Below are 23,290 nucleotides of genomic sequence, written 5' to 3'. Positions count from 1 at the left end.
AACAGAATGAATTTCCTGGTGGAGGATGCACTGATTTAAAGAGGAAGACAACGTTTGTTAAGTAACGTAAAGAAATCAAAATGAGGTTAAACCTAGCAATCAAGGGTAGAACAGAAAGAATTATAATGGAAGACTGACTCTTAAGCTTCACATTCTTCTGTACAATGCCTGAGAGTGTTTAGTAGATTGTCTCAACCTGAAGAGAAGGAAAGTTTTATTACCATTTTAACAATATTTTATAATATATAGATTTAAAATATATCATACATATGTACACATACCCAAACACATACATGCATGATGCTAAATTATTATTCCATTAGTATTGTCAATTAGAGTATGAGTAAAGTGATCTGGGTATTATAGACACATGGATTTATTTTGGAGGTAGTGAAATACACCAATGCAATATTCTCAGATTGTACAAAACCTGGTGGATGAAGGTGACAATCTATTTATTATTGTTTATTATTATGTATTAGAAAATGTATTATCCAGACTAAAACCTAAATGCCAGTTTGTCAATGCAAATTGAATATTACCAAGCACCGTATTTAGCACACTACATGATTATCAATTGGTGCTACTTAAGCTAACTCATGAGGAATTCATCTCAACTATCAAGCTACATTTTAACAAATCTGAGATTATGTGAAACTCAGGCAAACTTTAAAACTTCAGGGTATTTTCTAATTGTATAAGCCATGTGATTTTAGTGAAATTATTTGAATTATTCTGAGACAATATTCTCTTCTTTATAATAACTGCCTGCCTCACAAGATTTTCCTAGGTGTAACTACGGTCAGTTCAGTTCAGTCACTCAGTTGTGTCAGACTCTGCGACCCCATGAACCACAACACGCCAGGCCTCCCTGTGCATCACCAACCCCTAGAGTCCACCCAAACCCATGCCCATTGAGTTGGTGATGCCATCCAACCATCTCATCCTCTGTCGTCCCCTTCTTCTCCTGCCCTCAATCCCTTCCAGCATCAGGGTCTTTTCAAATGAGTCAGTTCTTCGCACCAGGTGGCCAAAGTATTGGAGTTCAGCTTCAGCATCAGTCCTTCCAATGTTAGTTTTTATGAAAATATCTTGTCAACATTAAAACAGAATAAACATTAAAATTTTGGTAACAACATATTTCAAAGATATTTTATATTTTTGTTTCACCTTCATGTATAACATGATATATATTTTACCATTCAAAACAAGTATTTTTTTTCTTAAACTCTCGTCAACTGTGGTAGGAAGCAGTCCAATGAGAATATTTGTATACTATACTTAAAATCTCCAAACAATATTTCAAATATCTTATTTGTAAAGATTCACTTTTTTTTCCTTTTAAATTATTTCTCATCTATGTAAAGTTATACATAATAAAAAGTTTCCAAACTGAGTATGATATAGATTTCAGGTGAGCCACAAATGGGTTGGTGGGCCATGAAATATCAATGTTTATAAATTTTTACAGTAAGACCAGAAACTATAAAACTCCTAGGGGAGAACATAGGCAAAACACTCTCCGACATAAATCACAGCAGGATACTCTATGACCCACCTCCCAGAATATCGGAAATAAAAGCAAAAATAAACAAATGGGACCTAATTAAACTTAAAAGCTTCTGCACAACAAAGGAAACTATAAGCAAGGTGAAAAGACAGCCTTCAGAATGGGAGAAAATAATAGCAAATGAAGCAACTGACAAACAACTAATCTCAAAAATATACAAGCAACTCCTACAGCTCAATTCCAGAAAAATAAATGACCCAATCAAAAAAATGGGCCAAAGAACTAAATAGACATTTCTCCAAAGAAGACATACAGATGGCTAACAAACACATGAAAAGATGCTCAACATCACTCATTATCAGAGAAATGCAAATCAAAACCACTATGAGGTACCATTTCACACCAGTCAGAATGGCTGCGATCCAAAAGTCTACAAGCAATAAATGCTGGAGAGAGTGTGGAGAAAAGGGAACCCTCTTACACTGTTGGTGGGAATGCAAACTAGTACAGCCACTACAGAGAACAGTGTGAAGATTCCTTAAAAAACTGGAAATAAAAATTCAAAATTATTTTAACAACCATTCAAAGTTTTACAACAATTGTAATAACACTTGTTTGGCTTGTTCTGTAAAATGACTACATTTAATCATCTTTTCCTTCTCTGGGCATAAAAGATTTAATACACAGCCCCAGCATTTAGATTTTTCTTTTCTAGGATCACACAGCACCCAAACTTGACACTATTCTTCAAACACTAAGAAAGTGTGATTGTCATTTTAGATATGTTAGAAAGCAAAGTTCTATATTTTTCTTGCAGGTGTAAAAGATTTAGTGCTTATTTTTGTCTAAGTAATTCTAAATTTGTCACAATACATTTGTAAACAGTTTACATATATGACATATCTCTCTCAATAGCACTGGCAGTAGTATTTGTTATCACACACTTCTATACAAACTATAACTGATTATGGTGACTGATTTTTTTGTATTTGATGTTAACAATTAATGAATTTATTTTTCATGATGGATTTATGCTATGCATTACTACCTGTTTCCCAAAATACCAAACAGTGCTTATTTGTAAAAATACTAATCGAAAAATTTTCAACTTAATCATTTATAAAAGGGGAACTTTGTATCTCCAGAAAATTACTTCTTCAAAGTGTTTATGTTTACATGAGTATACAACTTATACTTTTGTTACTTAGTCACTAAGTTGTGTCTGACTCTTTTGCGACCCCATGGACTGTAGCCCACCAAGTTCCTCTGTCCATGGGGTTCTCCAGGCAAGAATACTGGAGTGGATTGCCATTTCCTTCTCCAGGGGATCTTCCTGATCCAGGGATCGAACCTATGTCTCCTGCATTAGCAGTGGATTCTTTACCACTGGGTCACCAAGGAAGCCCATAATTTATATTATTTAAAAATAATTATAGAATTAAATGAAAATTAATATAAAATGTTTCCTATACTGCACACCAGAATAAACAGTATTATATGTGAGGGCTATCTCAAATTTAATATATATTCTTCAGTACGTTTCACTTTCATAGTCTAAGGGTTTTATCTGTCTGAAAAAGTTAAATAATGCAATGGCGCCAACTAGATCACCAATATTTGATGGAAAAAAAAAAAAAAGTTGAACTCATTTCAGCTCATTTGTTTTTTTAATTCAGATTAAGAAAAACTATGCTTCTATGAGATCATTTACTGCATTTTCAGATCAAGATCAAGAAGCTGTTTGGAAAATACTGCAATCAACAGTTAAATTCAAAATGTCTCACATAGATGCAAAATTGCTTATTTTCCCAGCTGACTTGCAATTTTCAATGCTATGTTTCACACCAATTCATCAAAGAAATAAAACATTTACTACTGAAAGAAACTCTTATAACATGAAATGACAACATGCCAGATGACATAAAGACAACGCAAACCCAGAAGATTATTAGATTTAAAAAAATATTTATTGCATATAGGACAAATTTGCAGATGCTAGTCCCTATGCACAGTTGATAGTACTAGATGGAATATTTGATGAAAAAATATCTGAAAGAAATGTATTTGTACAGTAGAAATATGTAAAAAAAAAAAAACTTCAATTATTGAACACTTAAAAAAATGATATTCTGGAAACTAGCATTAGTATTTGTAATGATGGTGTTCCTACAATGAGAGAAGGGAGACATGTTTATCTCTGCAATAAGAAAACACTGAGATGCAAATAAAACATGGCTTTAGTCACAGAGATGCTGGAATGCTAGGTCCATGAATCAAAGTAAATTGGATGTGGTCAAACAGGAGATGGCAAGTGTGAACCATGACACTTTAGAAGTTAGAAAACTAAAATGGACAGGCATGGGAAAATTTAATTCATGTGAATATTATATCTACTACTGTGGTCAAGAATCCCTTAGAACAAATGGAGTAGCCCTCACAGTCAATAAGAGTCTGAAGTGCAGTGCCTGGGTGCAATCTCAAAAATGACAGAATGATCTCTGTTTGTTTCCAAGGCAAACCATTCAATATCACAGTAATCCAAGTCTCCGCCCCAACCAGTAAAGCTGAAGAAGCTGAAGTCGAATGGTTCTAAGAAGACCTACAAGACCTTGTATAACTAACACCCCCAAAAGATGTTTTCATCATAGGGGACTGGAATTCAAAAGTAGGAAGTCAAGAGAGACCTGAGTAAGAGGAAAGTCTGACCTTGGACTACAGAATGAAGCAGGGCAAAGGCTAACAGAGTTTTGCTAAGAGAACGCACTGGTCATAGCAAACACCCTCTTCCAACAATACAACAGACAACTCTACACATGGACCAGATGGTGGATACCAAAATCAGATTGATTATACTATTTGCAGCCGAAGATGGAGAAGCTCTATACAGTTAGTAAAAACAAGACCAGGTGCTGACTGTGGCTTGGATCATGAGTTCCTTATTGCAAAATTCAGAATTAAATTGAAGAAAATAGGGAAATCCACTAGGCCATTCAGGTATGGCCTAAATCTTACCCTTTGTGGATTATACAGTGGAAGTGACAAATAGATTCAATGGATTAGATCTGGTAGCCAGAGTGCCTGAAGAACTATGGATGGAGTTTCCTAACACAGTACAGGATGCAGTGACAAAAACTATCCCCCAAAAAAAGAAATCAAAGAAGGCAAAATGGTTGTCTGTGGAGGCCTTACAAATAGCTGAGAAAAGAAGAAAAGTTAAAGGCAAAGGAGAAAGGGAAAGATATATCCAACTGAATGCAGAGATCCAGAGAAGAGCAAGGAACGATAAGAAAGTCTTCTTAAGTGAACAATGCCAAGAAATAGAGGAAAAAAACAGAAAGGGAAAGACTAAAGATCTTTTCAAGAAAATTGGAAAAACCAAGGGAATATTTCATGCAAAGATGGGTACAATAAAGGACAGAAATCGTATGGACCTAACAGAAGTGGAAGAGATTAAGAAGAGGTGGCAAGAATAAACAGAAAAACTATTTTAAAAAATGGTCTTTATTTCCCGAATAATCACAATGGTGTGGTGGCTCACCTACAGCCAGACATCATAGAGTGTGAAATAAAGTGGGCCTTAGGAAATTTTACTACAAACAAAGCTAGTGGAGGTGATGGAACTCCAACTGAGCTATTTCAAATCCTAGATGATGATGCTATTAAAGTGCTGTATTCAATATGCCAGCAGATTTGGAAAACTCAGCAGGGGCCACAGGGCTGGAAATGTTAAGTTTTCATTCCAATCCCAAAGAAGGGCAATGCCAAAGAATGTCCAAAGTACCATACACTTGTGATCACTTCATATGCTAGCAAAATAATGCTCAAAATCCTCCAAGCTAGGCTTCAACAGTACGTGAACTGAGAACTTGAAGATGGGCAAGCTGGATTTAGAAATGGAAGAGGAACCAGTGGTCAAGTTGCCAGCATCTGTTGAATCATGGATAAAACAAGGGAATTTCAGAAAAACATGAAATTCTGCTTTATTGACTACACTAAAGTCTTTGACTGTGTGGCTCACAACAGACTGTGGAAAATTCTTCGAGTGGGAGATACCAGACCACCTTACCTGCCTCCTGAGAAAACTATATAAAGGTCAAGAAGCAACAGTTAGAACCAGACATGCAACAACTGATTGATTGGTTCAAAATTGGGAAAAGTATGATAAGGGTGTATTGTCACCCTACTTATTTAGCTTATATGCAGAGTGTTGCTGCTGCTGCTGCTGCTACGTTGCTTCAGTTGTGTCCGACTCTGTGTGACCCCATAGACGGCAGCCCACCAGGCTCCCCCGTCCCTGGGATTCTCCTGGCAAGAACACAGGAGTGGGTTGCCATTTCCTTCTCCAATGCATGAAAGTGAAAAGTGAAAGTAAAGTCGCTCAGTCACGCCCCACTCTTCACGACTCCATGGACTGCAGCCTACCAGGCTCCTCCATCCATGGGATTTTCCAGGCAAGAGTACTGGAATGGGTTGCCGTTGCAGAGTATATCATGTGAAATGTTGGGCTGGATGACTCACAAGCTGGAATCGAGATTACCAAGAGAACTATCACTAACTTCAGATAGGCCAGTACTAACCTAATGGCAGAAAGTGAAGAGGAACTAAAGAACCGCTTGATGAAGGTAAAAGAAAAGAGTGAAAAAGCTGGCTTAAAACTCAGCATTCAAAAAACTAAGATCATGGCATCCAGTCCCATCACTTCATGGCAAATAGATGGGGGGAAGTGGAAGCAGAGACAGACTTTATTTTCTTGGGCTCCAAAATCACTCACAGGTGGCCCTACACTCCTGCCAGTGTAGGAGACATAAGAGACACAGATTCAACCCCTGGGTAAGGAAGATCCCCTGGAGAAGAAAATGGCAACCCACCCCAGTATTCCTGCCTGGAGAATCCCATGGACAGAAAAGCCTGGCAGCCTACAGTCCATAGAGTCACAAACAGTCACACGCGGCTGAAGTGACTTAGTACACACAGCACAGGATCACTCCAGACAATGACTGCAGCCATCACGTTAAAAGATGTTTGCTACTTGGAAGAAAAGTTATGACAAACCTAAAAGTGTTTTAAAAGCAGAGACGTCACTTTGCTGACAATGGTCCCTATGCTGAAAGCTATGGTTTTTCCAGCAGTCATGTAAGGATGTGAGAACTGGACCTAAAAGAAACCTGAGTGCCAAAGAATTGATGCTTTCAAATTGTGGGGCAGGAGAAGACTCTTGAGGGTCCTTTGGATAGCAAGGAGATCAAACCAGTCAATCCTAAAGGAAATAAACCCTGAATAGTCGTTGGAAGGACAGACACTGAAGTTGAAGCTCCAGTACTTTGGCCACTTGATGTAAAGAGCCACCTCATTGGAAAAGACTCTCATGCTGGGAAAGACTGAAGGAAGGAGGAGGAGGGATCAACAGAGAATGAGATGCTTAGATGGCATCACCAAATTAATGAACATGTATTTGAGCAAACTAAAGGAGATAGTGAAGGACAGGGAAGCCTGGCTTGCTTCAGCTCATGGGGTCGTAAAGAGCCAGAAAGGACTTAAGGACTAAACAGCAAAAGGTAATAACACAGTATTGAGCTCTTATCAAAACTGTTAAGAGGGTAGATCTCATGTTAAGTGTTGTTACAGTAAGAAATCAAAAACAAAGGTGCATAAGGACAATTTAGGAGGTGATTGATTTTGGTTTGGTTTTACTTTGATTGTGTTTTATGGTTGTAAAATCAGATCCCCCTTAAACCAAGTCCCTCTGCTGAATTTATGATTAACATCTGTGTCTAAAACAATCTGTCCCTTTCTTGTCTAATACCTATTCTCCTCAAGATTGAGTCATATCAAAGAAAAGGGGGTATTGAAACCAAGCAGGACCCATTGGATCTCCTATGCACAAATGTCTCTGTGCCCCCTATTCCTTATTTATAGGAAATAGGCTTCATTCAGCCTCCATGAACTTCCTTGGGCTCCAAAGGGTAAGTTCATACAGCTGCTAATCAGGGAAAGGAGGTGATCTAGAGACAAGGGAGGGGAGCAGTTAAGAAACAACAGTGCCATCTTGGGGCAGAGTTCTAGATCCTCCCCAAGAGCTATACATAAAAATATAGAGCGCGTATGCAGAACTAAAAAGCTCAGCAAGTGCAAGATGTTAACTACTTGACTGATGCCTTTGGACTATGGTGCTGGAGAAAACTCTTGAGAGTTCCTTGGACTGCAAGATCAAATCAGTCAATCCTAAAGGAAATCAATACTGAATATTTATTGGAAGAACTGATGCTGAAGCTCCAATAATTTAGCCACCTAATGCGAAGAGCCAACTCATTGTAAAAGACCCTGATGCTGGGAAAGATTGAAGGCAGGAGGAGAAGGAGATGACAGAAGAGGAGATGGTTGGACGTGACTCAATGGACATGAGTTTGAACAAATTCCAGTAAATAGTGAAGAACAAGGAAGCATGGCCTGCTGCAGTCCAAGGGCTCACGAAGAGTTGAAGACGGCTGAGTGACTAAACAACAATAATAACTATTTGATGGTGAGTTTTCTGGAGTAGGAAATGGTGACCAACTCCAGTATTCTTGTCAGGAAAATCCCAAGGACAGAGGAGCCTGGTGAGCCATAGTCCATGGAATCAAAAAAGTCTGACAGGATTGAGCAGCTGAGCATACAGGCACACATATAAGCAAATTGAATAGTGTACAAGTGCTCCTGTTTGTCCATTAAATCATCTTGTGGAAAGGATGAGGTGCATTTTCACTAATATGAATATATTTAAGGTGAGATGACTTAGTATATAGATGGGTGGAATTTATAGAAAATCACTTTGTGTCCCTGGGGGAAGCTTCCAAAGGTTGTAAGAGGGATTAGCAGTTCCACTAATAAGGGTGTGGAGAAATGCAGGAGCCCTGGGAGCAGGTCAAAGGAATAGACCATTGTCAATCTAAGCAGTCCTGAAGGAGATATAAATGAGAAAGTTTTATGAGATTGCATAGGGGTGATCTGGGAAATAACTTCAGAAAAAATGAAGGGATGGAGCCAAAGAAAAAACAATACCCAGTTGTGGATATGACTGGTGATAGAAGCAAGGTCCAATGCTGTAAAGAGCAATATTGCATAGGAACCTGGAATGTCAGGTCCATGAATCAAGGCAAATTAGGAGTGGTTAAACAGGAGACGGCAAGAGTGAACATCGACATTCTAGGAATCAGCGAACTAAAATGGACTGAATGGGTGAATTTAACTCAGATAACCATTATATCTACTACTGTGGGCAGGAATCCCTTAGAAGAAATGGAGTAGCCATCATGGTCACTGCATCACTGCATCACTCCATCAAGTCCGAAATTCAGTACTTGGATGCAATCTCAAAAATGACAGAATGATCTCTGTTCATTTCTAAGGCAAACCATTCAATATCACTGTGATCCAAGCCTATGCCCCAACCAATAATGCTGAAGAAGCTGAAGCTGAATTTGAATGGTTCAATGAAGACCTAAAAAACCTTTTAGAAGTAATACCCCAAAAAGATGTCCTTTTCATTTTAAGGGACTGGAATTCAAAAGTAGGAAGTCAAGAAACATCTGGAGTAATAGGCAAATTTGGCCTTGGAATATGGAATGAAGCAGGGCAAAGGCTAATAGAGTTTTGCCAAGAGAATGCACTGGTCATAGCAAACATCCTCTTCCAACAAGACAAGAGAAGACTCTACACATGGAAATCACCAGATGGTCAACACCAAAATCAGATTGATTATATTCTTTGCAGCCAAAAATGGAGAAGCTTTATATAGTCAGCAAAAACAAAACCGGGAGCTGACTATGCCTCAGATCATGAACTCCTTATTGCCAAATTCAGACTTAAATTGAAGAAAGGAGGGAAAACCACTAGACCATTCAGGTATGACCTAAATCAAATCCCTTATGATTATACAGTGGAAGTGAGAAATAGATTTAAGGGACTAGATCTGATAGACAGATTGCCTGATGAACTATGGATGGAGGTTTGTGACATTATACAGGAGACAGGGATCAAGACCATCCCCAAGAAAAAGAAATGTAAAAGAGCAAAATGGCTCTGTGAGGAAGCCTTACAAATAGCCGTGAAAAGAAGAGAAGAGAAAAGCAAAGGTAAAAAGGAAACATATTCCAATTTGAATGCAGAGTTCCAAAGAATAGCAAGGAGAAATAAAGCCTTCCTCAGTGATCAATGCAAAGAAATAGAGGAAAACAACAGAATGGGAAAGACTAGAGATCTCTTCAAGAAAATTAGAGATAGCAAGGGACATTTCATGCAAAACAGGCTCAATAAAGGACAGAAATGGTATGGACCTAACAGAAGCAGAAGATATTATGAGGAGGCAAGAATACACAGAAGAACTGTACAAAAAAGATCTTCACGACCTACATAATCACGATGGTGTGATCACTCACCTAGAGCCAGATATCCTGGAATGTGAAGTCAAGTGGGCCTTAGAAAGTGGAGGTGATGGAATTCCAGTTGAGCTATTTCAAATTCTGAAAGATGATGCTGTGAAAGTGCTGTACTCAATATGCCAGCAAATTTGCAAAACTCAGCGGTGGCCATAGGACTGGAAAAGGTCAGTTTTCCTTCCAATCCCAAAGAAAGGCAATGCCAAAGAATGCTCAAACTACCACACAATTGCACTAATCTCACGTGCTAGTAAAGTAATGCTCAAAATTAAAAGATGCTTACTCCTTGGAAGGAAAGTTATGACCAACCTAGACAGCATATTAAAAAGCAGAGACATTACTTTGCCAACAAAGGTCAATCTAGTCAAGGCTATGGTTTTTCCAGTAGTCATGTATGCATGTGAGAGTTGGACTGTGAAGAAAGCTGAGTGCCAAATAATTGATGCTTTTGAACTGTGATGCTGGATAAGAATCTTGAGAGTCCCTTGGCCTGCAAGGAGATCCAACCAGTCCACCCTAAAGGAGACCGGTCCTGTATGTTCATTGGAAGGACTGATGCTGAGGCTGAAACTCCAATATTTAGGCCATCTCATGCAAAGAGTTGACTCATTGGAAAAGACTCTGATGCTGGGAGGGATTGGAGGTAGGAGGAGAAGGGGACAACAAAGGATGAGATGGCTGGATATCATCACCGAATCTATGCACATGAGTTTGGGTGAACTCCGGATTTGGTGATGGAAAGGGAGGCCTGGCATGCTGCAATTAATGGGGTTGCAGAGTCAGACATGACTGAGCGACCGAACTGAACTGAACTGATCTGGCATAGCATTGGTATGTTGTGAATTAAAACAAAAGTGGTTCCAAACATGAATGTCAAAATAACCATCACATGGATTAATGCTTGCACTAGCAGGCATCAGTTTTGAAATCAATTTCCTTTTCATTTGGCAGCACTGTGTAGTGGCTGCCAAGCTGAATGGCAAAAGGATGGTTACTATCTCCCCAACAAAGCCAAAGGTCTATGGACTATAACCTGCCAGGCTTCTCTGTCCACGCAATTCTCCACATAAGAATACTGGAGTGATTTGCCATTTCCTCCTCCAAGGGATATTCGTGACCCAGAGATCGAACCCGCATCTCTTGTGTCTCCTGCACTGGCAGGAAGATTCTTTACCAACTATACCACCTGGGAAGCTGTTTACCTTACAGCACAAATACACAAACTTCTTGAAACCCTTGAGGAAGCACATGCTGGATAAGAAATCTAGCAGACTCTGCTCTTAAGGGTAATTTTATTTCTTTCTTCAACTGCACTACCATTTTTGAATAGTGCAATCCCCAATACCAAAATGTGGAAAATTCAGGGTATTCCCTGGCAGTCTGCTGGTTGGGACTCCACACTTTCACTGTTGTGGACCCAGGGTTCAATCTCTGGCATGGAATCTAAGATACTGAAAGCCATGTGGTGTGGCCAAAAAAAAAAAGTGGAAAATTCAGATACAAAATAGAAATAAGAAGGAATGCTGCAAGCACATTCTCCTTATAAACTCCTTCTCTCCAAGAAAAATGGAGTAATAGGACCTAGTTACATGTTATCAATGTTTGCCTTTATTTTTTGCAAAGATTTTTGTGTATTAAAATATATATAACCATAAAAAGTAAATCTGAGTAATGAACTTTAAAATTGGGTAATTTTTTCACCATTATGCATACTAAAGCTGTTAAGTAACCTCTATTGATATTACTACTTTAAAAAACAAACATGTACAGGTAGATATTTAAATCTGACAGATCCCCCCTTGCCACAAACTGTCATAAAGTTAAAGGAAAACTCTATTTTAAAAAGCAAAAATACCTAAATCAGATATGGAAACAAAATACTAAAAAAAAAAGCAAAGAAAAACTAAAAATTATACTCCTGATCCCACAAAGATATACACAGGTATGGAATCTTATAGCCTTTTCCAGATCATTAAGATTAAAAAATAAAAACTATTATTAGTTATACTATTTTTACTAGGGTTTTATGAACATAAATTATATTGAAATTAATCATAATTAATAGTTTTGAAGCAAAGGTTGAATAACATGAGGTGAACATTTTAACTTTTCCCAAGTTACATTTTTAAGTTTAGGGACCTTCACAAATATTTCTAAGATTTTTACTGTAGTTACTGAACATTTACTACAGAAACACCAACTTTCATGAATATCCCTGTATTCCCAACTGCTTCTTTTAGATAAACTTCTGCATTCAATTTTTGAACACTGTTGTATAATCTCTGGATAGTTACATAGCCATCCTTAAGAATTTTCAGCTTTGAAGATTAACATCCCATGAGAAAAGTTAACAGATAAGCCCCACATTCAGATCAGTCATTTTATTCAAACTCTCCATGGCTTGTATTGTGACGGAGAATCAAAATCGCAACTGAAGCCTGCTATATAACACGTTTAAGAGGAGGGAAAGAAGAAACACTTTTTTTTATCAGTGTTTTCTGACAGAGAGGTGAGTCAGAAGCACTCCAGGTGGCAATAACAGTATAGACTGGTTAAAGTAAAGCCTGGGCCCACAAAAAGGTTAATTACATACTTTATTTACCTAAAATAGAGGAAGGGGACAAAAACAGGTACAGTATGGATTTGGGGGAGATGATTACAACAATAATGCTACCTGCAGAAAATATGAATTAATGAGGGTGCTGGTGTCAACCTAAATCCTAACTAGTGGAAATGTCTGATTTCTTATACTTAGGGAATAAATAAGTAGAAATAGAATATTTTAATTTTGCTTCCTTAGATATCAGCACATGCACATCCAGTTTGGAAACCACGAGATTACAGAAAACAAACAGTTGTTCTTCAGGCATTAGCATATTCTTACATCTGACTATTGACTGCTGCTGCCAAGTCACTTCAGTCGTGTCCGACTCTGTGTAACCCCATAGACGGCAGCCCACCAGGCTCCCCCGTCCCTGGGATTCTCCAGGCAAGAACACTGGAGTGGGTTGCCATTTCCTTCTCCAATGCATGAAAGTGAAAAGTGAAAGTGAAATCGCTCAGTCGCGTCCAACTCCTAGCGACCCCATGGACTTCAGCCTACCAGGCTCCTCGGTCCGTGGGATTTTCCAGGCAAGAGTACTGGAGTGGGGTGCCATTGCCTTCTCCGGACTATTGACTAGATATATTTTATTTCAGTTTGTCATTACAAACAAGACTGACAATAACTGAATAGTAATAGAAAACTTTTTTGTAATTCACTTAATAATTATAATGGTTAGGATAATTCCAAGGTTTCAGATGACTTTGATCTGTTTTTAGCAGCTATAGTTAGATTTTTTAATATTTAAATGTGCATGGCAGTTAAAAGGCAGGGAAAAATTTAATATACTGGAGCTGTGCCTAGGTTCTAATGATTCACTTCACAGCATTTGGTCTTAGTTTATTCATGGTTTTCTTAGTAAACTTTGCAGGGTTTCAGTAGCTTATTTTTTATATTTATAATGCCTGTCATTTAGTCAATAATTCAAATATATCTTTTCAATGACTGAATTAATACAATAAAGTAGAGGAGTTAGATGATCATTAGAATCACTTTCAACACAAATATATCCTAATACTAAATATTCCTTCACATAGCAAAGTAATTCAGTTTATTGTCTTATACTAGGAAAACAACATTTATATATATATATATATATGTGTATATATATATATATATATACATATATATATACATACATACACATATCACAGTATAACAGAAAAGAGTTTTAAAGATACACATCTCCTCACTAGAAACATTTAAAATAAATTAAATGTACTGAAAATGAAAATTCTATAAAGCCTTGTATTTTAGAAAAGACTTCTCTAAAAAATATGCTTCATCTTAAGATATTATCAACAAATACAAAAAGTCAAAAAACACCAAATTTCAGATATCATCTTAAAAATCCTCATCATATTCTACATAATTTCTGATTCACTTTCCCTGGGAGGATTTTTTTTTTTAAAACGAAAATTCAGTAAAACTCTTGGAGAAAATATGGATCGCTTTACAAAATTAAAATTTTCAAATTTAGTTCTAGGTGAGTACAAATGATAGCTCTATTTTCAAACTAAATACTTTGTTTTAAATAATTAAAAAAAATATTTCACATGTAGTTTTAAGTTTTAAAATAAATATAAGAAAATTCTGTAAATTAGCTAATTTCATAACTAAATTTATGAAAAATCTATAGGTCGCTTACACTATTAGTTGACCCTTGCACAACAAAGATTTGAGCTGCATTTTTTGTGTTGTGCTGTGTGCTCAGTCGTGTCTGACTCTGTGCGACCCGATGAACTGTAGCCCACCAGGCTCCTCCATCCATGGGTTTTCCAGGCAAGAATACTGGAGGGTGTTGCCATTTTCTCCTTCAGGGGAATCTTCCCAACCTAGAAATCAAATCCTTGTCTCCTCTGTCTCCTGCAAGCGGATTTGTTTACCACTGAGACTCCTGGGAAGCCCCTAGAGGTGCATGTTCAATTCAGTTCAGTCGCTCAGTCGTGTCTGACTCTTTTCGACCCCATGAACCACAGCACGCCAGGCCTCCCTGTCCATCACCAACTCCCAGGGTCCACCCAAACCCATGTCTATCGAGTCGGTGATGCCATCCAACCATCTCATCCTCTGTTGTCCCCTTCTCCTCCTGCTCTCAATCTTTCCCAACATCAGGGTCTTTTCAAATGAGCCAGCTCTTCTCATCAGGTGGCCAAAGTATTAGAGTTTCAGCTTCAATATCAGTCCCTCCAATGACCCAGGACTGATATCCTTTAGGATAGACTGGTTGGATCTCCTTGCAGTCCAAGGGACTCTCAAGAGTCTTCTCCAACACCACAGTTCAAAAGCATCAATTCTTCAGTGCTCAGCTTTCTTCACAGTCCAACTCTCACATCCATACATGACCACTGGAGAAACCATAGTCATAGACAGTCATAGACAGACCTCTGTTGTCAAAGTAACATCTCTGCTTTTTAATATGCTGTCTAGGTTGGTCATAACTTTCCTTCCAAGGAGTAAGCATCTTTTAATTTCATGGCTGGAATCACCATTGCAGTGATTTTGGAGCCCAGAAAAATTAAGTCAGCCACTGTTTCCACTGTTTCCCCATCTATTTCCCATGAAGTGATGGGACCAGATGCCATGATCTTCGTTTTCTGAATGTTGAGCTTTAAGCCAACTTTTTCACCTCCTCTTTCGCTTTCATCAAAAGGCTCTTTAGTTCTTCTTCACTTTCTGCCATAAGGGTGGTGTCATCTGCATATCTGAGGTTATTGACATTTTTCCCCGAGATGTGGGTTTTTGGTTTTTGTTTTCTTTTTTTAATTGAATCCTATATGCTAAGCCAAGAAGAGGGTGCCGTCTGTACAGTCTCATGCAGTCTCTTTTCGACTGCAGTGATTATCTGTGCACCTAACCCAGGCTTCTGTGCACATCAAACTGTACTTTCCCAATTTTTTCTTGTGGGGACTGGGCTCTTCACTCTGATTTATTTGACACTTTCTTCCTTGAGTACTGTCTTTCTTTTTTTTTTTTTTCTATCTAGAAATAGCAAGAGTTTTTTAGGGCAGAATGTTTGATGTGTTCATGATAGAATTAAATGTGACTTCTTTAAGAAAGAAAAAAATGAATATAATTTAAAAAAAAAAAAAACCTCTAAGTAATTTCAATAGATTTTGGAATGTCAGTAGGGAGATCACTAGACAGTAAATTCAGCTAAAAAGGTTTGCTTTGTTCAGAAACAGAAGTGAGAGAAGAAACAATTTTTAAAAGATATTTGTTAAAATAAAAGGTTAATCACCCATAAAAGGAAAACAGAGTAGAATTGTAAATTTGAAAACAAACAACTGTAACTGAACTCAAAATTAAACAAAAAGAGGAAGACAAGACAAGCAGGGAATTATAATTAAGATAGGACTAACATCAAGTACATGTTTGTTCATAAGAAATACCTTGTTTAAAAAGTCAAGGACACATAACACAGAGACCTGAGGCATCCTTAATAGGTCCCTTTACGTTTTCCTTCCATCTAATGTATCATCATGCTTAGAATATTCAATACACCTAAACATGTGTAATTCTTTCTATATCTATTTCTATAACTCTTCTCTAAGATCTTCAGCACTGCTGAAATAGCCTTATCTAACTAGCTTCCATCAAAGGTGACCAGGCGTTTATGGGTGCAGCTTCCCACACAGAATCTTTTTCAAATTGTATCACTGAAACTTTATAACATGTTTAAATATGAAACTAAATTTGAACACTGAACTATAAAATGCTGACTCATCTTGCTTATACTTTAAAACCTAGCTGCTGCTGCTGCGTGGCTTCAGTCGTGTCCGACTCTGTGCGACCCCATAGACCGCAGCCCACCAGGCTCCCCCATCCCTGGGATTCTCCAGGCAAGAACACTGGAGTGGGTTGCCATTTCCTTCTCCAATGCAGGAAAGTGAAAAGTGAAAGTGAAGTGGTTCAGTCGTGTCCGACTCTTATCGACCCACTGGACTGTAGCCCACCAGGCTCCTCTGTCCATGGGATTTTCCAGGCAAGAGTACTGGAGTAGGGTGCAACTGTCTTCTCCTAGAGAACTTAACAAATGCAAAGAACAATCTTATGATCAAAGCAAGTCCTGTCAATGGTTGACATCTGTTTGCATCATTCAGCTTGCACAGAGGTGGGGTCTTTTTCTGGGGACTGCAATTAAGACACATAGAAAAAAAAAAAGACACATAGAAATAGCTGAACAGTAAGAACAACAGTATAGAACCATTGATTTCTAAAAACAAATTCTTTAATGTCTTATTATATAATACATCCTTTTCCCATTAGGTGTTCAATACCTCTCTTAATATTTAATAGAAGCATTAACCTTTAGTGCTTAGGAGAGGCACTTTTAATTCTTAGCATAAACTCTTCCCTGGTAACAGGTTGGCAACAATGGCAGTCCTAAACCTCCAAGTGTAACTAAATCTTTCCTATAACCTAGCTTTATTTCTCTGCGATATGAAATCTAAAACTTACATTAAGGAGGCTGTTGCTTTTTCTTGTTGTTGTTGCTGTTCCATTGCTCAGTCGTGTCCAACTCTTTGTGATGGATATTTCCATCACTTTGCTCCTGAAGGAAATCTCTCAAACTCTCCAATAAACATTTCAGTTCAGTTCAGTGCAGTTCCATTACTCAGTCATGTCCGACTCTTTGCAACCCCATGGACTGAAGCACACCAGACTTCCCTGTCCATCACCAACGCCCAGAGCTTACTTAAATTTATGCCCATCGAGTCAGTGATGCCATCCAACCACCTCATCCTCTGCCACCCCCTTCTCCTTTTGCCTTCAATCTTTCCCAGCATCAGGGTGTTTTTCCAGTGAGTCGGCTCTTCACATCAGGTGGCAAAAGTATTGGAACTTCAGTTTTTTATTTTTTTACCAATATGGTTTTATTGTGTGTATGTAAAAACTCTTGCAAGCATGCTTTATGGTAACTTCTCTGCTGGTTTGAATTCATGTCAAACTTATCAAAGAGCTCTTTGAAATGACAAATTGAACCATGGGAGCTGCCTGCATACAGTGAATGAAAATAAAATAGTTCTCATGTGGCAAAACATGCTCCATAATAGTCTCAGGTATACTCTAATACTGCATTTAAAGAAATTGAGATTCCTACATTTATCATTCATCCTTTGCAGAGGGTTTACTTAGGAAGGCAATGGCCAATAAGGTTGCGAAGAAAGGCTGGTGTCACATGAGGAGATCATTTCAAACTCATTCCATCTGCTGGGGTTATACAGACAGAATCACTAACTATATTTCCTCTGCCAACAGATTTAGTTTCTTGTTTTTTTGTTTTTTTTTTTTAAGGCAATTTAGACCTTTTTCCTAATTATCTAATTAATTTTGTATTTTCCCCATGGAAAATTTTCCTCTTAAGTCACCATATTACCTTTCCATTATAAGCAAATGGAAATGGATTCAGGGGCTACTCAGTGAATACCCACCTATAAGAATGATAAAGAAGTATGTTTAAGGATAAAAATGAGTGTGAGGAAATTTGTCTTAATGTACGCAGTACAGAAATGGAAGAAAAAACTGCATTTGTTCTATTTCCAGTTTTTTAAGGAATTTCCAAACTGTTCTCCATAGTGGCTGTACTAGTTTGCATTCCCACCAACAATGTAAGAGGGTTCCCTTTTCTCCACACCCTCTCCAGCATTTATTATTTGTAGACTTTTGGATCGCAGCCATTCTGACTGGCATAAAATGGTACCTCATAGTGGTTTTGATTTGCATTTCTCTAATAATGAGTGATGTTGAGCATCTTTTCATGTGTTTGTTAGCCATCTGTATGTCTTCTTTGGAGAAATGTCTTTTAGCTCCTTGGCCTATTTTTTGATTGGGTCATTTATTTTTCTGGAATTGAGCTGTAGGAGTTGCTTGTATATTTTTGAGATTAGTTGTTTGTCAGTTGCTTCATTTGCTATTATTTTCTCCCATTCTGAAGGCTGTCTTTTCACCTTGCTTATAGTTTCCTTTGTTGTGCAGAAGCTTTTAAGTTTAATTAGGTCCCATTTGTTTATTTTTGCTTTTATTTCCAATATTCTGGGAGGTGGGTCATAGAGGATCCTGCTGTGATGTATGTCAGAGAGTGTTTTGCCTATATTCTCCTATAGGAGTTTTATAGTTTCTGGTCTTACATTTAGATCTTTAATCCATTTTGAGTTTATTTGTGTATAATGTTAGAAAGTGTTCTAGTTTCATTCTTTTCCCACTGCTGGGCATACACACCGAGGAAACCAGAATTGAAAGAGACACGTGTACCCCAATGTTCATTGCAGCACTGTTTATAATAGCCAGGACATGGAAGCAACCTAGATGTCCATCAGCAGATGAATGGATAAGAAAGCTGTGGTACATATACACAATGGAGTATTACTCAGCCATTAAAAAGAATACATTTGAATCAGTTCTAATGAGGTTGATGAAACTGGAGCCTATTATACACAGTGAAGTAAGCCAGAAAGGAAAACACCAATACAGTATACTAACGCATATATATGGAATTTAGAAAGATGGTAACAATAACCCTGTATACGAGACAGCAAAAGAGACACTGATGTATAGAACAGTCTTTTGGACTCTGTGGGAGAGGGAGAAGGTGGGATGATTTGGAAGAATGGCATTGAAACATGTATAATATCATTTATGAAATGAGTCGCCAGTCCAGGTTCGATGCACGATACTGATGCTTGGGGCTAGCGCACTGGGATGACCCAGAGGGACGGTATGGGGAGGGAGGAGGGAGGAGGGTTCAAGATGGGGAACACATGTATACCTTTGGCAGATTCATTTTGATATATGGCAAAACCAATACAATATTGTAAAGTTAAAAAATAAAATTAAATTAAAAAAAAAAACCTGCATTTGCTATCTGCTCAAATTCTTCTGGTAAAGTCTTGAAAGAATAATATTTATATCATTTCTGGTCTTTTACTACAATTATCATGAATGCTTATTCATCAGTTTCTTGGGTTCAAGGTTTAACAAATATAATGAACAGAATTGTACCAACAGAGCAGACCACAATTAACAATCTACTATGTATTTCTGAGCCAATTAAACCTCCCTCTTGTGTTAAGAAAATAACAGAATATAGGAAATGCACAGTAGAAAAAAACTGAACTCTTGTCTTCCCCAGAGAAATTCTCTTATTTAAAGGTCTTCAAGTAGAGATTTGACTTCTAATCAGGTACAAAAAATTATGACTTCTGTGAACCAATTCAAGTGGCAATATTTCAGTCTTTCTCTTGTAACTATTTAATAATCAATACTTATCTACTAGACATAGCCATAAAATTGAATCCTCTAATACTATAACAGACATAAAATTCTAATTATTCATTTTGTACCATTTCTTTAGGATTGAAGATCTTACAAGAATGACTTGAGTCAAAGAAAATAGTCATAACCACAGGGTTGTTTAAAAATAATAAAAATTAAGTAAATATTTTTAAAAAAACAAACAGAAAATACGGCCAGAAGAATTTACAAATACATGTTATTCTTTCAAGTCATATTTTTAAAGATCGTAATAGAACTGATTTAAAAATTTGTCAATTTTTTTAAAGAATAAAATCTGAAAATAAAACATTGATATGCTGGGTTTTTCTATTTCATTAATTCTTTTTAAGTACCTTATGTACTCATTTGAAATCTCTCTTTTTAAAGACCTAAAGAAAGAAGAGTTGGAAGCAGTCTTTGCCTTAGATTCTCCCAAGACAAGGCTCTCAAGTAAGAAGCCCAGCAACCTTGCTGTTACTGATGAGGTTGCCTAGCAACTCTCATCCACCACCTGAATCTGCCTAAATGCATCAGTTCCAAGAGCCACTAGCCTGTGGATCAGTTACTAAGACAGAAAATGAAGACAAAGATGAAGACATTAGAGAAATACCCCATAGAGTAGAAGTGTGTTCAGATATTGAAAGGCAAAACTGCTGTAAAATATCTCTCCTTAAATCTTTTTCTTTCAGAAACATCTGTGCACAAAGACCTTGAAAGAGAAAACATTATCATTACAAAACTCGTAAGAATTTCTGGACTAAAAGCAAGAACCCATGATCTTTTTATACTGCATCTTGGCAACCTCTGAAGAGACAAAGGAAATTTTGTTTTTGTTTGTTTCTTTTAAAATCCAGCTTTTGTTTATTATAGATGCTTTGAGAAAAATGATTTCTGGAATCATTAATGTACAGATTTAACTAATATTTATATCTCTAAGGAGAAAGCATTTAGTTTGTGGGTTACACAGTCACTTGATCTCTTTCCTTCGTGAAGATTTTAAATTATCCATTGACACCACTAACCAGTAAAGATGGCAGATTAGGGGAAATTCAGTTCAGTTCAGTTGCTCAGTTGTGTCCAACTCTTTGCGATCCCATGGACTGCAGCATGCCGGGCTTTGCTATCCATCACCAACACCTGGAGCTTGCTCAAACTCATGTCCATCACGTCAGTGATGCCATCCAACCATCTCATCCCTGTCATCCCCTTCTCCTCCTGCCCTCAATCTTTCCCAGCATCAGGATCTTGTCCAATGAGTCAATTCTTCACATCAGGTGGCCAAAGTATTGGAGCTTCAGCTTCAGCATCAGTCCTTCCAATGAATATTCACGACTGATTTCCTTTAGGATTGGCTGGTTTGATCTCACTGCAGTCCAAGAGACTCTCATGAGTCTTCTCCAACACCACAGTTCAAAAGCATCAATTCTTTGGTGCTCAGTTTTCTTTATGGTCCAACTCTCACATCCACACGTGACTACTGGAGAAACCGTAGATTTGACTAGAAGAACCTTTGTCGACAAAGTAATGTCTCTGCTTTTTAATATGCTAACTAGGTTGGTAGTAGCTTTTCTTTCAAGGAGCAAGTGTCTTTATTTCATGGCTGCAATCACCATTTGCAGTGATTCTGGAACCCAAGAAAATAAAGTCGGTCACTGTTTCCATAAGGGAAATTTCTAAAAGGAAAATTAAGTGAAGTGAAAACCAGTCACAGACCAAATCCAAACATAGACTTCATCCATAAAATGTAGTTTAGAAGAGATATTCTCCAGGTTCTTTCCAGCCATCTTTCACTGTTTCAGCTACTATAATGTCTCATTTCACATTTTTTAGTAGTATTTGTTGCTTATGCTACTAACTCTCAAACTAAAAGATAGTCTCCACTTAGAGATAATAAATAAATAAATGCTGTAAAACACCTCTATCCTAACTGCTGGCAGTTTCTGCTATCCTCAAACTTCCTTGGCTTACAGATGCATCATTTCTGTCTTCACTTTTATCTTTACATGAATTTTAATTTTGTGTCAGTGGGTTTCAAATATCAGTCTCTCTCTTACTAGGACTCCATTCAATAGATTTAGAGCCATAAATCAAGGATGATCTCATCTCAAGATTCTTAACTTAATTGCATCTGCAGAGACCCTATTTTCAAATAAGGTCACATTCACAGATACAAGGGGTTAAGACATGGACATAGATGTTTGGGATTAGACAATTCAACTTACTACAATACAATTTTCTTAATTTTTAGAAACACAAGGAAAACTATCAGATTATAAACTTCATATTGATAACTTAGTGTCTTAAATAATCTTGTCTTGCTTTAACATATGTGTGTGTGTGTGTGTGTATGTGTGTGTGTATGTGTGTGTGTGTGTGTGTATAAAAGCGTCAGGTCCTGTTAAACAGATAATACATTTTTCTACTATGACTCCAATATAATAATACAGAGAATGCTGTCTATAATCATCATGTCTTATGAAATGATATCTTATACTTAAAAATCTTTAAGAGAGCAGTCCTGAATACTTAATTCTGATAAGGGGAATTTTTATAATAATCTAAAGCTGCCTTTTTCCTATGATGATACAGTTTGTTTTGAGGCATATGAAATTCTCCATTGTGAATTAATAAAAACATATCTGTATTGTTATCACTACTTCTATGGTTGATGGAATGAGGCAAGTGAGGTAAGATAAATCTAAATCTTTTTATACACATAGTTCATTTCATTTGCTTTTTAAGTTCATTATCATCACCCCCATTTTGGAGAAAACTCTGGTATATAGAAATTGGCTCAAAATTTCAAAAACTGTAATGTGAATGCTAAGGAACAAGATATTTTATTTTTATCTTTTAAATTGGGTGTTGCTATATTATTGGCTATTTATTTAAACTGCTGTAAAGCCATTACCAATAGTGATACATCTTGGTATGAATGTGATCATAAATGTGAACATAATTCTGAAGTTTCCTATTCCTGAGTACATTAAAAAATATCTAGATTATATTATGAAAATGAAATTTCAGAGTGAAATACATTTTTATAGTTAAATTTAAAAATTAACAAACTTTATCTATGGACCTTGTTAGGGATCTGCTGGTCTACTTTTGTGGCCCCTAAGGGTCATTTCATGGTTTTACTGGGGATCAAAAATTATTTCAGCTACCTTTAGCAAAATACAAAATAAGGATACTGCATATTGTTATACACATTTTATTGTTCTTTGGAAGGAAAAAAATATGCATTGTGTCTAGTTATATTAATTAGTAGCTCATTGAAAGTTGCCAAATAAAAATATAGAACTGAAGGATGAAATCTTAAGATATAGCACTTACTGGCATTTATTTAAATGTGGCATGTATGCATTTTACATATTGTAACTTATGAAATCTTTAGAACTACTTACAAGGTAAGTGCTGAAAGCAAATTCATCTCAAGTTTACATATGAGGAAGTGAGGACACTGGAAATATTTATATTTTTCCCAAG

Source organism: Bos javanicus, chromosome 29 (genome assembly GCF_032452875.1).
Source record: "Bos javanicus breed banteng chromosome 29, ARS-OSU_banteng_1.0, whole genome shotgun sequence".
Taxonomy (NCBI): domain Eukaryota; kingdom Metazoa; phylum Chordata; class Mammalia; order Artiodactyla; family Bovidae; genus Bos; species Bos javanicus.
Note: the sequence above shows the minus strand (reverse complement) of the source record.